The sequence below is a fragment of the Canis lupus genome, chromosome 8, assembly GCF_011100685.1.
Source record: "Canis lupus familiaris isolate Mischka breed German Shepherd chromosome 8, alternate assembly UU_Cfam_GSD_1.0, whole genome shotgun sequence".
NCBI classification, from domain to species: domain Eukaryota; kingdom Metazoa; phylum Chordata; class Mammalia; order Carnivora; family Canidae; genus Canis; species Canis lupus.
Window position 1 is genome coordinate 39,819,886 of NC_049229.1, and position 15,526 is coordinate 39,835,411.

A 15,526-nucleotide genomic window follows, 5' to 3' on the forward strand; every position below is an offset into this window, starting at 1 on the left:
GCCAGGGTCTGCAATTTCCTTTGCACCTTGAGTGAGCAGTGGGACACCAGGGGTGTGCAGGCAGTGGGAGCACCCATCCTAGGTGCAGGCCATCAGGGGTGCATTGTCGAGCAAATTTTTAAACAACAATAAAACAACTGAAAATCAGTCTGTTTTTTATTATCAACATGTGCTGGCAAATCTGAACAATGTCAGTGATAAAAATACCCTCTTTGAAAAATTCTTTTGTTGGTCTGAGTTTTAAATAATCGTTGTGGTTGCTGTTGAGTTTCACTAATATGTATGTAAGCTCCAATTAACTCCATTTAAATCACTTATCTAATAACAAGCATTGCATTCTATGGGGAAGCTAATTTGAGAATTAACCCCTGACTCCAGTGGATCTGTCTACAAGTATATGTTTTCAGAATAAGTACCTAATGATTTGAAACCCTTAAGTTCCAAACCTGTGGAATCACATATTCTTATGTTTCAACAATAAATTCAAAATTAACAATAATAACAGCTGATTGTAAACATGAAGAAACAGACGGAGAGTTAGTAGGATTTTCTCATTCCGTGTGTCCATGCCAGAAGAACTCAAAAGGACAATGTTTAAGTGCTTTGTTTTCAAAGGCATTTAAAGATCTGGATGCGGGATGCCCGGGTGGCCCAGCGGTTTAGCACCTCCCTTCAGCCCAGGGCGTGACCCCGGAGACCCGGGATCGAGTCCCACATCAGGCTCCCTGCATGGAGCCTGCTTCTCCCTCTGCCTGCGTCTCTGCCTCTCTCTCTCTGTGTCTCTCATGAATAAATGAATAAAATATATTAAAAAAATAAAGATCTGGAAGCTTATTCTAAAGCTACATATCAAATAATACCAATATTCACTGCTATTCAACCATTTTCCCTGATTTTTAGAGGAAGAACTTCGGAAATTGACCAACTGTGATAGAAATGAATGGTGAATTTTCTGGTGAAGATATTTAAGCAGAAATTTTTTGACTGTGCAGACATTTGAAAGCATCTAAAATTGATCCCAAAGAAACAAACACATGGACCGTAGTGCAACTTCTGAAGTTCACCATGACATGGGGTTTTTAGGAATCTGTGACAAACCTATCATAATACAACTTCCTATTTGTATGTTTGTTGATTCACATAAAAGAAGTTTCTCTAGATGAGAATTAATTAACTATGAGTGAAAATAGATCAACAAACTGTCTGATGAACATGAATATGTGAAGATAAGTTTTGGCAAAGTCATTAAATTTATAGAGGTTAAGCCTGGAAAACAGAATCTAATATTATTCATTACTGCAACAGACCAGTATGTAGGTATGTTTGTTCCAGTTTTTTAAAGTATTGATGTAATTAAAACATACCAAACCATTACTTTTTCTCTTTTTTATATTTAACATTTATATATTTTTACTGGCACGATTATGCACATGAGAAGAGGGTTCCCCCCAACTCCAGTATTTTATTTAAATTTTTTTCTTTTCTTTTCCTTCCTTTTTTTTTTTTTTTTTTTTAAGATTTTATTTATTTATTCATGAGAGACCCAGAGAGAGAGGCAGAGACATAGGAAGAGGGAGAAACAGGCTCCTCGCAGGGAGCCTGATGTAGGACTCAATCCCCAGCCTGGGATCATGCCCTGAGCCAAAGGCAGACATTCAACTGCTGAGCCACCCAAGTGCCCCTAAAACTTTTTCCAACATAGAAATGGTTTCAAGACAACCTGATCCTGATCAGTTAATGGCCTGATTGGAGAGTTCATCTTGGTAGCACAGAATGATGTTTGGAACATCATGGAAATTCTGGAATTTGCATGTTTGATCTCATAGCCAGGGAGCAGTGGATCTTGTTCCCACTTGGAGAATGAATATATTGTTAGGGCCTTTCTAGCCACCATTCTAGATAGACGACACAGTGGCTTTCACAGGCAGAATGCTTTGACACTGGGCAGAGAGATGGAGGTGACTTTTCTCTCCTGCTGGCTCCTGGCCCCTAGCCAGACCATTTCACTATGGGCTCATCATGGTTGTCTGCAGAATGTAGAAGTGGAGACTGGCCAGTCTGATGAAGGGGCAGAGTTAAGACTATGAGGATCGGGACACCTGGGTAGCTCAGCCGTTGGGTGTCTGCCTTTGGCTCAGGGTGTAATCCCAGAATGCGTGGTTGGAGTCCTGCATTGGGATCCCTGCATGGAGCCTGCTTCCCCCTCTGCACATTTCTCTGCCTCTGTGTGTGTGTGTGTGTCTCGTGAACAAATAAATAAAACCTTAAAAAAAAAAAGACTATAAGGATCACCCTTTAACTACCCCTATTGCGGCCAGCCCTACACAGATGGTGGCTTTCTCTGAGGAATAATCATCTGAGAGGTCTCTGGCCCTTGATAGAGCCCTCTTCTCTCATCATCGAGGTCTGACTCTTCCTCCTATTATTACTAGCACTATTTTTACTCTGCTTCCTAGATATCCCTGTGAATGCATGGAAGTGCCACCTGGAAGGAATTTCATGTTCACCCTCAAAATGACAAGGAAGACCAGCTCCTGGGCAGCCAGCCTGGTCTCTCAGGATCCTGGAAGCCAGAGATGCAGAGCAGGGATGGGTTTACGAGGAGCCTTAGATGCAAAGAGCTCTGAGGCAGGAGAGAGAAAATAGTAGGTGGAGGGGAAAGTCTGGACTGCCTTCGCTGGAGGGGTGCCTGGGGCCCAGGGATGTGACAGGCTTTGGTACCAGTCCTCGCCACTTTGCCTGGCTCAGTTCAGAGGTCTAAAATTGTCATGTGTCAGGGACAGCAGGTGGTGGCACAGAGATGCTCCAAAGGCAACTAATTTCTTCTTGGAAGCTGTTAAGGTTATTGATTTAAGTCATGACAGGCTCAAGGGCACTAAGAGATTCTTTCAGAAGGAAATAAAACGGCTTCTCTGGATGAGTATTGCTTTTGATTTAGGCAGGGGTCTAAATCTATTGAGGTGAAAGCAACTGGGTCTCACCTCTGGAGCCATCTGGGGAGACCTATAAAGTTTATTGATTGGACTTACTTAACTTCCACTGGCTAATAATAAAACAACTACACCCATCAATCAGTTCCCAGGCCCCCCAAGAGAATGATTACAGGATGGATTGATTCCTTCTCAGGGATGGCAGTTTATGGGGAAAACACAGAAGGGATGGGAACAATAGATGCCACGCAGTGACACTCTAAGGCAGCACACCGGGGAGGCCACTACCTTCCCAGGTGAACGTCCTGGGGGAGGGCCAGGAGTTCTCTGGGAAAGGGCTGCAGGGACCTCTCTGGACAGCAAAGAGTTAGCTTCATCAGGATGGTGGTGGGAAGCTGCCAGATTTATGTTTGCCAGGTGAGAAAGAGAGAGAAAGTGAGGATATTGACACAGGGCAAGGAAGGAGGCGTGTAGGGTGAGGGGCAGACAGCCAAGATAACTGAGAGGCCAGCACCCCAGCCTTGAAGTCTGGAGCAGGGCCCTGTGGTAGGCCTGCTGCCGGCCTGCCTTTGAGCCAACAGGAAGGACCTGGAGGAGGAGTTACTCAATCTTATTCATCAAGTATTTCTCTTGCCTTGAAAAGTAAGACATGTCCTTACCCGGGGTTACTTGCATTCTTGTTGGAGAGACAAGATGTTCTCACTTAAATGAGATAATGATCTGAGACCTTGGATGATAAAATGCCAAGTTGGCGGCACACATTCCACTCGTTACAGGAATTTGGGAAAAGGGGCACCCTGTGAGGGCTGGATGGGTGAGGAGGATCTCAGAAGGAGTGTGAGACTTGAACTCGGCTTCCCTAGTTCAAGAAGAGCAGAGAGCAGTGGGCTGAATAAACCCATCTTCTACAAGTGGAGCATCTGTGGCTAACTGGGCAAGGACATCCTTCAGGAATACAGTGGTTAAATGTGAGAGCTCTGGAGTCAATGCTTGGGTTCCATCCTCCACCGAATACCATCCACATGGGCAAATAACATTTATAAATCTTAGTTTCCTCACCTAGAAAATGGGGATAATAATAGTATTTATAGGGTAAAGCAATTATAAGGTTAAATGAGGCTAATGTTTGTAAAGCGTTTAACACAGTCCTGGAGATCAGAAAATATTCAGTAAGTGAAAGTCACTGCCATTCTTCTTACTGTTACTGTTCAGACTACCATCAGGTTCTGGGGCTCCCCAGTCCTGCACGGTATTTCTGCAAGCCCACTTTAGCCTCTTTGAATTGTATGCTTGTTCCTTACCTAGAACCTGGGAGAAAAGGCCCAGGAACCCACTGAGGAGGTGAACGATGGCATGCCACAGCCAGCAGCCAGCTTTTTAGCACCTGCGGGGCAGAGATAACTGAACCCTGACTTTTACAGGGCCTCCCCCAAAAGCACCACTGGATTGCTGGCAGAGATGTAATGAGGAGAGAATTGCAACCAGAGTTTTTAATCTGAAGTGGCCTGGGGCGCCTGGGTAGTTTAGTCGGTTAAGTGTCTGCCTTCGGCTTAGGTCATGATCCTGGGGTCCTGGGATTGAGCCCTGCATTGGGCTCCCTGCTTTGCAGGGAGTCTGCTTCTCCCTCTCCCTCTGCCATTTCCCCCTGCTTGTGCTCTTTCTCCCTCTGTTTCAAGTAAATAAATAAAATCTTAAAAAAAAAAAAAAAAAAAAAAAGAACGAATCTGAAGTGGCCTAGAGAATAAATAAGTTGAAGAAACTCTGAGAGAAGATAATCCTTTGGGGATCCAACAAAAATGTATTTAGAAGCACTGGCTCCCCACAGCAACAATTACATAAAGGGGCTCCTAACACTGAAATGAAAAATAAACCAGTCTCCAGGGCAAAACCAGACTGCCTTGGGTGATGTTTACAAACACTTCCAGAGCTAGGAAAGGAACACGGGTTCCTCACTTACCCTCTAGCTAGTTCTCCCTTGATTTTCCCTGTGCAGCCAGAAGTTGCAAGACTAATAAACCTTTGGAATGGGGGGTAGGGAGGGATATGGAACTTCCAATCACAGTCCTTTCAGCAAGTTGGTAGGGATTAGCCAGGATTGCTCAGAAATCAAGAAATACATGGGTTACTATCATTTTTTTAAAGCTCCTGGTATATTGAAAAAAAAGGAGAAATGTCAAAACAGAATCACAAAAATTGTGATATTTTTGAAACTTTGCATTTAATAAATTGGTATAATTTAGCACCAAAGGCACTGAGTTATTCATAAGATAATTATAGGAGTTTTGAAAAATATTAATTCATAATGTACAGCAGGCAGTCTGATCTGAGAGTGGGGACACCTGGTTTAGCTGTATGAAGATCATCGTCTTTCAATGCTGTTGTCAGTATGGCTCTGAGACTGTATGTATAACCTTATTTGGAGATGAGCCAAAATATTAATTTTGAGGCCTTTGATCGGCCTGGGATGAACGGAATAAGTGGTTTTCCCAACATAACACACTGCCCCCCGCAGTGGTGGCCCGGGGTGTAGCAAAAGTAAGTAGTTTATGTATGTGCAGCATTTTGTGAAGATGCAGAAATCTTAGATAGTGTTTAATAAAGATTCCTTTGTTGAGTTAGAGAAATACCAAAGAAGGGACAGCATTTTGAGGGAACTTTTTGCCTTCAGGATCCAAATTTCATGAAAGCATTGCCAGTGAGATTCAGGTACATACACATGTCTCCACAAAAAATCTGAAAAGACTGAAATAAAATGCTGAAGGAAGAGAAATGGAAGATGCCTGGGTGGTTCAGCAGTTGGGTGTCTGCCTTTGGCTCGGGTTGTGATCCTGGGGTCCTGGGATCATGTCCCACATCAGGCTCCTTGCCTGGAGCCTGCTTCTCCCTCTGCCTGTGTCTCTGCCTCTCTCTCTGGCTGTCTGTCATGAATGAATGAATGAATGAATGATAAATAAATGAATGAATGGAAATTGTCCTCTATGTGTATGAGACACCTCTTATGAATCACTTCTGAGGTTTAGGTCTCTCCTGTCCTTTATTCCAGCTGTGTCTAGCCAGTTTGCATGGGTGCAGTTGACCATGACCCACCTAAGGTACACTTTTTATACCCTTTGCTTTCTACCTTTGGGCCTCTGAGTGACGTTGTGGGTGGGACCACCATGGAAACGTACTTATCACTTACTCATGGGCAATGTAGACAACCATGCAAAGAATTTTTGCCCAGTGGTCTGGCAGCAATGAAGAGCTGCTGCCCCCTCCTTCCCCCTTGGTTGGTGCGGAGACACCTTTCAGACAGCAATGCCATAGTCTCCCAGGATTGTACAAGCATTAGCCTGCAGACACAGCCAAGTCCATTACATGGTTCTCTAGTTCATGGCTCATAATTTTCTTCCTTCTTCTCTATCACCTTCCCCCACCCCCCACATCCTCTCCTCTCTCCTTTGGTAACATTCCCAGGAAAGATTTTCCATTTAGGTCTCTCTCTTAGGTTCTGCTCTTTGCACACCTAGAACCCTTTTCATAAAAACTGGTGGTGTTCCTGATCTTCCTTTTACTGTTTCTCACAACTGATTTTTTTGAATCCAAAAATGAAATTTGACATGGAGATTTGTTACATGCCAACCACTGAAATGTTTTTTAATTCTGATTCTGTCATTTAACAATGTTAACTGTCCTGCCTAGCCTTGAGTTATCTATAAATCTTTTTCATAAAACTTATTGGCTGTTTAAAAAAAGCCATCAGTGACCAACCTCTCTAACCTCATCTCATGCTTTACTCTTCTTGATAACTATCCTCCAAGAGCCTCACCTCGCACAAGTGTACAAATGGGCCAGGCTCTTCCTCCTCAGGACCTTGCATTTGCTATTCTTTCTGTTTAGAATCCTCTTCCTTCAGGCTCTTCATGTGGACATGTGTCATGCTTCAGGACTCAGTTAAATTCACTTCTCAAAGAGAACTATGACCAGTGTCTTTTAGTCATTGCATTTATCCCAATCCATGGATACTAGGGATTCACTGCTTCTTTATTGTCCATTGTCCTAATTAGAATGCAGTCTCTAGAAAGGCAGGGGTGTTACCTGTTTTCTTCCTGCTTTGTCCCCAGCACCTAACCAGGTTCTGACACCTGGCAGAGACTCAGTAAATATCTGATTCATTCTCCACTTGTGCACCAAATCTACTACTCAAGGGGCATTCACCAATTCTTCCTCCTCTCTCCTGGGTCATTATTCCCCTTTACTGCATCATTCCCATCAGCAGAGCAACATGCTATAATTTTGCCTGTCTGAAGAAAGCAAAACAAAACAAACAGCCACCCAAAACACCACTCTTGGCCCTCACCCACTACCTATTTTATCTATTGTCTATCTCTTCCACTAAATGAGAAGCTATATAAATTTTTGTTTGTACTGTTTGCCGTGATATCCCTTGTGCCTCAAAAGTGCATGCACATAGTAGACACTCAATATAAAACTGTTGGAAAGGGGCACCTGGGTGGCTCAGTGGTTGAGCATCTGCCTTTGGCTCAGGTCATGATCCTGGGATCTTGGGATCAAATCACTCATGGGGCTCCCTGCAGGGATCTTGCTTCTCCCTCTGCTTGTGTCTCTGCCTCTCTCTCTGTGTCTCTCATGAAGACATAAATAAAATCTTTTTAAAAAATGTATTGGATGAATGAATTATTTTACAGATGGAATAAATAAAACAATAAACTTTTTTTTTAATTAACAAAGAAAAGAAATCCATCTGTATCCCGGGCAGTCTTTAAGAAAGTTAAAGGATCGACATTCAGCTAAGAAAGCAACTGTATGTCAGACGGCTCTGTGGAGAAAGATGGTGGCTATCTACCTGTGTAAGTGATGTGGGGAAGAATCCTCTTCCATTCTCTGGTGCTGCCTTCTAAAAGCTCAACAGGACAGTTTTTTTTGTTTTTTGTTTTTTTTAAATTTGAGAGAGAGAGAGAGAGAGAGAGAGAGGCAGAGACACAGGAGGAGGGAGAAACAGGCTCCATGCCGGGAGCCCGATGTGGGACTCCATCCGGGGACTCCAGGATCTGCGCCACCCAGGAATCCCTCAACAGGACAGTTTAATAGAGAAATGAAATTCAGCAGAAGACTCCTCTGCATTTATTTATTTTTTTAAAGATTTAATTCATTTATTCATGAGAGACACAGAGAGACAGACAGAGGCACAGAAACAGGCAGAGGGAGAAGCAGGCTCCATTCCATGCTCCAAAGGCAGAGGGAGAGCCTGATGTGGGACTCGATCCGGGGGCCCCAGGACCATACCCTGGTTGAAGGCAATGCTAAACCGCTGAGCCACCCGGGCTGCCCAACTGCTCCGCATTTAGACAGTGGCCTTTCCTTAGGGATGGAAAAATTGAGGTCCAGAGGTACTACTCCCAAACTCTGTGTTCTCTCCTCTAACGGGATAGAGCATAATCCTTCACCCAACACATCTAGTTAACTAACTCACAGTAAAAGAGTAGTTCTTATGCTTGCTTGGAAATCGGGCAGCAGGAATTGCTTTTTGAAAATTGGCATGTGATAATAGCACCAGCCAGGAGATGGCGATGCGCCTCCCTTCCCTGGAGGGCTATGCTCTAGGCGGCCACTGAGCGGGCAGAGAACAACTGGGACCTGGCTGGGCCAGCCATCTAGTCAGCCAGGGGCTTCTAGAAGGAGAGCCCTCAAAACAGCCCTCTGCCTCGGAAGGCCTCATTCTTGTCGGCTGGGTCCCCATGAGTCAAATAGTTGTTGCTGAAAAAGATACATTTTTAAGGCTTCAGATGCCAGAGTAACTAGGAATCCAGGGCGGTTGGCAGGTCCACAGTCAGGATATTTATCTCAAATTCAGGGAGTTTGAAAATCTAGGACAGCTCCTTGGCAACCCCGTACTGACGGTCCCTTTGTTCGACTTTTCTTAGGCTCAGACAGCAGCTTCCAAGAGCCAACTAGATTTTCTCCAAGATGGAGCCCCACCCCGGCCAGCCTTCTACCACAGGAATTATTAGTCTGGGCTTTGGGGTTCACCAACCCCTGTCACTGGGTGTAAAATTGTACTGGGTTGAAGGGGGGTGGTGTGTGTGCTGATAGATATTTACAGTTTCTGGAGAGAAAGCCCATTGTTTTCATCTGTCTCTCAGAGAGCTGCATGATTCAAAAAAGGTTAAAAAAGACTCTGTGTGGCACCTGGGTGGCTCAGTGGTTGAGCGTCTGCCTTTGGGCATGATCTTGGGGTCCTGGGATCGAGTCCCACATCAGCCTCCCCGCAAGGAGCCTGCTTCTCCCTCTGCCTGTGTCTCTGCCTCTTTCTCTGTGTCTCTCATGAATGAATAAATAAAATCTTTTTTAAAAAAATTCACTCTAAAAGTCTTCCCAGCTTTCTCTCCTAGAAGCCTCACTGATTCTTCACCCCAATGAGTCCCCTGAGATACTCCACTTCTCCATTTTACACTGAGAGGCGTACACCAGTCAGGAACTGACCAGGAGAGGAAACATCCTCAGCTCTTTGAACAGAGGAGGCGGTATAAGAATCGTTGACAAAGAAACCACGTTGTTGACTAGGTGACTGAGGAAGCAAAACCAGGACACGAGGGTGTCGTGGAGGTAGCAACTGCAGGAAGCAGCCGCTCCCCGTGCGGGTAGGTGTGGGGAGAGGTGGGAATTATCACAAACTTAGAAACCGGAAACTCAGACTTTGAGGAGGAGGCCCTGCTCAGCTGAGCTGGCTTCTGCCATCTGGAGAGGGACCCAGGGGGACCTGGTGTCTCCTGGGAGAGGGGAGTGCAACGAGGCTGCTGGTGAGCGTTGGGAAAACATAGTTGCAAGTGCCACTATGAGGGGGGCGGCCACTGCCAGGGTGGCAAGGGGGCACTAGCGTGACATCAAAGGGACAGGAACCCCACAGGAAGCAGATCGGAAGGAACACGTTCTTTCTCCTCCAGCTTTGCTCTCTCCCTCTAATGCTTCCCATCGAAGAGCTAACATGGAGCCTGCAGGCAAAGCCACAATGTGGTTTGCAGAGGCCGGGCATCACAAGGCTGAGCCCGAAGGGCGGGTTTGGATCTGAGAGATAATAAGTTCAAAAGGTCTCCCAAAGCATTTTGTCTACTGTAATAGTCACAGACACTATGCAATCTGTTCATCCCAAGGATTTCAAACTCTTAATAGATTCATCCTTGGGCAGTATTGGGGGGCACATATAGTGGATTTATAGACCAAGTTTGGGATTTCCCATGGCAGGCAGTAGCAGCCATCTGCTTGCATGGTCTTGCAGCCAGGGGAGCATTGGTGGCTTTGACCATTTGTAATCTCTGGTCAGGATAGGTTTCTAAATTGGGTGGGGAACAACAGATACAAAGCTTGATCATAGCCCCATGGTAGCTGCAGGCACTGGTCTATTTATATATTTGGTGTCACCTCTCCAGTGATGTTTTCTGGGGTTCTGAACCAGAGTTCAACTCATACACAACAACCCACTCTTTCCTTGGGCACTAGGAAATCTCCCAATATTGAAAACATGACTCATGAAGGATAATCAAAGCAAATTTGTTTTGTTCTCCCACAGTCCTTTCTCATCCATTTAGGGGAATGAGCTCTTCATCTGCCCCAGATAAAATTTAGGGCATGCTCCATGATTTTCTAGTCACAGTAATACCAACACCCATCTGGGCACTTCAAAACATATAGGATGCATTTAATAGTTGGAATATTCTTGCTTTAAAATTGAAGCTACCTGCCCTGTCCCACATCAGGCTTATTTAAAGGTGGAAAGAAAGGGCCTATGGAAGGGGTATATGGTCAGGTGCTAACACTTTTCCTTCACCTTACCCTGCTTACTAACCATGAGTCCTAACTCTTTCAGAGCTAGCATTCTGGAATTGAGAAGAGGCGAAAGGATCAGGGGAGTTCTTCCTTGACTGGTCTTGGCATGCTGATTTATCATCTGCTCTGCTCTCTTTGGACTTGGCAGGTGTTTGAAAGCTGACTCTCACAAGCTCTTTTGGATGATCTTCACTCCCAATTACTGAGGATCTCTCTCCTAAAGTTTGCTTCATAGGACAAATATTCTCTATTCTGGTCACCCACTTATTCCTTCATCAGCCTCTGCAAATGTGGTGACACCTTAGGCTTCTCTCTGAGATGTTTGTCCCTCCCTGCAATCCTCTTGGACAGATCTAAGACAATCTTTCACTGCTGCTGGTAAGGGGGGAACCCTTTTCTCTACCCTTTTATATTCAGTGACTAGAGCCTGCAAATTAAAGTGACAAAAGACAGATGAACAGGAGAGAAGGTCTCTGTCTTATGGGCAGGGAGAGGGGACTCAAACGAAAAGGAGTGAGAATCCCCAAAAGCAGTTAAGCCTGGGAGCTTATATACCATTTTAACAAAGAGTGATAATTTTTAAAAATATGTATTTTACTTATTTATTAATGAGAGACACACAGAGAGAGGCAGAGACATAGGCAGAGGAAGAAGCAGGCTCCCTGCAGGGAGCCCGATGTGGGACTGGATCCCAGAATCTCAAGATCACGCCCTGAGCCAAGGGCAGATGCTCAACCACTGAGCCACCCAGGTGTCCTGAGTGATAAATTGTGAAGTGACAAGACAAGTTAAAAAAGGGAGTTGGGCTTCCACGGGTGGTAAATTGTGGAAGATAAATATACAGGGAAAACTAATAGAATATAAGCCTTATTTTAGTAAGGCTTCTTATGCAAATTCAAGTCAATGCTCCTAACAGTTAAGAAAGAGAGAGGAGGGGGCACAGTGTGAAGGGAAACATATGCCTTGCTTTTACAAAGAGAGGGCAGAAAGGTCCTCTTGTGTGCTCTGTTTCCTAATTGTTTTTGGCTCAAAATAATCCATATGTCAAAGTGGCATATTTTAAGGTGGCGTATTCTGATCTCTTTTGCTGCCCACAACGTTGTGACAAACGTGAGAGCACAGGCTGTCACTGACCTTCCCCTTTACTCCTCAGTCAAAGCTGTAGTCAGCCCATTGCTTGTCCATCAGATTTTCTATGTGGGAATTGGACACCTGTGCACTGTGTCCCCTAAATCTCTCAATGGACATGATGGGTTCCCTTTCTCTAAGCTTGTGAAAAGGGTCCTATACTCCCTTCTCTCTTTTAAGGGTGAGACTGGGACTCATGGTATACCAAAAATGTTGTTCAAAAATCCAATTTTCTCACCTCCAAATTCTTAGCCATTTTATTACCATGAATGAGGGTGCGGAAATCACGAAACTGGTTTTCTTTAACCACCTGCCTTCTTTCTGAAGCCTGCATGGAGGTCCAACACCTCATTTTAGAATGTGATCTCTGCCGTCTTTGTCAGAAATTTCTATTTTAACATCTTGTTACATGTGTACGTTTTGAGAGAAATGAACAAAGTAACCGAGTTGTTTTATTATTCCTAAAGCATCCATACTCTTAAAGTTTCCAAACCTGAGTAAAATGGCTGGAATAGGTCTTTTTCGGTCCATTAGGAACGGTTTAGATAGAGCGGAGATGCTGCAAAACTTCCCTCAGGCCTTCGGAATCATCTCTCAACAGAAATCACTAAACTGTTTCTAATCCCTTGTAAAAGTATCGAGAACTCTGGGACTACTTTGGAGAACTATCCTCCACTTCGCTGGCTTACCATGAGGATTAAATGAGATCATGTGTGTGAAAAGTATTTTTTAATTTTGTAAACTAGAAGGCACAATGCACAGACATGTAGGGCACTGTCACGATTATGGATACTTCAGGGGACCTTGACTATCTAGAAGTTCTTGAGACAGTTCTAAGCAGGCACTTACAGTTCAAGGAGGAAATTTTGCTCATTAAAAATAGATCCATAGCAAACAATGGGCTATTTGGCAAGAGTTTCTGAGAAACAAAAAAATACACCTAGAGTATATATTAGCAACACTGGGAGATTACTGTGAAGCTGGCAGGCAGGGCCCCAACTACGTGCCCTTGGCTTACCCCAGGGTCACCTGCAACCCGTTCCCCACACACCAACAACTTCTGGCTTCTTGCAGCCTGCAGGTGTGCTCTGCCCCGGAGCATACTGGCCCCAGAGGTTAGCGGGGATGAATGCTCCAGGGGCAACCCTTCCTCCATGGGGGAATGGGCTGTGAGGGTCCCCAGGGACCATCCTGAGACCTGTTCCAGTTTCTCAAAGGGACCCGGTGGGATCCAGCCCCCTTCTTGTCAGTGGAAACCTGTTCATTCATAGTCTTGCCTCCCTTCCCTGCCTCATGTTTCCCATTCTCTCACAGAGCTTTCTGGGATCACCACCTCAACTACTCGCAACCTGAATCTTTGCCCCGAAGGAGTCTGCATTCAGGGGAAGCCACTCGAGCTAAAGGCAGAGGAGCCCCGAGGGCCTATCTCTGGCAGGAAATATATATCGCACTAACTGAAATAGTAGCTTCTGTGTAAACCTGGCAACGAGGTAGAAATTGCTAAATGACCATAATAAGTGGCAGTTGTTGATTGCTTCGTTCGTGATCCCAAGCTCTTGTCACACGCCTCAGTCACAGCTGTTGTAGAAGCGGCTGCTCTTACTCCGTCTTATTTTGCAAGTGAGGAAACAGGCACAGCGAGCTCTGCAAGGCCATGGAACTTGTACATGGCAGAGCTGGGATTCTGACTCTGGCAGTTTGGTTCTAGAACCCATACTCACATCTATCACTGTGCTTTTCAAACTACTGAACACCGCGAATAAGCAAAGAGCCAGGGTGCCTGGCACCATTGGCCCCTGCGTGAGAGGGAGCCCTAACGCCCGGGTGGCTGAGAGACAGAGGCCATAGTAAGTCGAAAGTAGATTGGAGAATTGGAGGCCTGAATTCAAAACCACAATTCTACTCCACTTACCAGTTGAGTGACCTTGAACAAATCACGTCTCTGACCTTCACTTTAAATCTTATACATAACATGGATGGTGGTGGGTGGTGAAAAATTATGTCTGACTCATGGGTTTGTGGTGAGGTTCAAAAGAGAGGGTGCAGAGCCCTGGGCAGATTCTGAGCCTGATGGGCAATTTTGGGTGCTATGACACTGTGGCCACAAGCTCTGAAATCTGCCCCCTACAGATCACTATCCCCTTTATCCCACCTCCGAGGACTCAGGACTCTTAATGGCTGCCTCCCTGAAGAAGTTAATATGATGTAGGTAACAGAGGATGGACCTTGGGAATCTGACATGGATTTGAATCTCAGAATCCTTGCGGTTTCCTTTTCTTCTTCCTTTTTTTCTTTTTTTAAGATTTCATTTACTTATTCATGAGAGACACCGAGAGAGGCAGACACAGAGGCAGAGGAGGAAGCAGACTCCCTGTGGGGAGCCTGATGTGGGACTCGATCCCAGGATTCCAGGATCATGCCCTGAGCCAAAGGCAGATGCTCAACCACTGAGCCACCCAGGCACCTCGATCCTTGCTGTTTCTACTTGTTTTCTTTTTTGAAATAACTGTGGGCAAATTATTTAATCTCTTCCAGGCCTCTGTTTTGTCACCTGTAAAATGGGGATAATAAAACCAGACTATGGAAACAGTTAACTGGGCAATGGACCTAAGGAGCTTAGCACAGCCAGCACCGGCCAGTGCTAGGAACATGGTAGTTACTGTTACTACTCTTGCTTTTACTAGAGAAAAACACAAGCCCCATCCAAAGACAGGAAGAAAAAAAGGGTGATTTGACATGATATATAGAAGAAGAGAATTATTAGCTGTTTCCATCTACTTAAGACAAAGTGAGAAAGCCTCAATCTGTCATTGCATTCCTGCTTACTTTCAAATTCTATACATCATGCTGCAGAAAACCGTAAAGAATTCTGAAGAGGAATCCATTTTGGAAACCATTATTAAAAGCAACAACGATGCAACACAAGAGTATAATCTATAGTGGTGAACCCACATGAATTCCTAAAACATAAACCAAGCTTTGAGTTCTGAGTCTTTCTCCCTCCTCACAAACAAGCAAGCCTAGCGTCTGGAGGAGGGGAGCGGGCAGTGCAATGTGCTGAATCTGGGAAAAGACAGTGGGGGCTGGATGGCCGCCCTGGGCAGCCAGGCGTGGACTTTGGAAGGAGCAGGGCTGGGGCACAAGTGTGGGCGAAAGGGGTGAGAAGATGGAAGACACCCGCGGGAAATGGTGCAAAAGCAAGCTGGCCCTGGCCTCCTACCTTGGGACAGGAGCCTCTTCACCTACCCCAGGGGCTCAGGGAGAGGCCCTGGGCTTTGCCGGGCTGCGGTGCCTGTTGGAGCTTCTGTACTTGTTCATTTGTCAGGTTTGAAAGAACAGAGAGAGCACTAACGCCTTCCCAGCCTCTGGAAGTGAAAGAAGAAAGAGTTCTTTACTTTGGGGGCCAGATCCTGAATGCCAGAGGTCAGTGTTTGCAACTGATCCATGTGGGCGCGGGCTTCTAATTATTTCCTGGATAACCTGTTATCTATTAGCCATCAGGCTGCTTGCCAGAACATGCAACGTCTCCAGAGTTCCTGGTCTGGATTCTGAGGACGGGATTGTTTTGTTTTCGTTTCTGTTTTGTTTTGTAGGGAGGTAGGAATCGGGCACAGGCAGCTGTAAGTCCCATTCCCGTCCCCCTG

At 45.3% G+C, this 15,526-nt stretch overlaps 1 long non-coding RNA gene across 4 annotated transcripts in view; it reads right to left on the reverse strand.

Moving 5' to 3' along the window:
- LOC102151445 overlaps positions 1-15,526 on the reverse strand; it is a 147,815-nt gene that overhangs the window by 19,364 nt on the left and 112,925 nt on the right. For all 4 annotated transcript variants that reach the window (XR_005363411.1, XR_005363410.1, XR_005363408.1 and 1 more), the window contains one exon: positions 15,103-15,247. This is a non-coding gene — a long non-coding RNA (uncharacterized LOC102151445). The remainder of the gene's footprint in view (positions 1-15,102; positions 15,248-15,526) is intronic.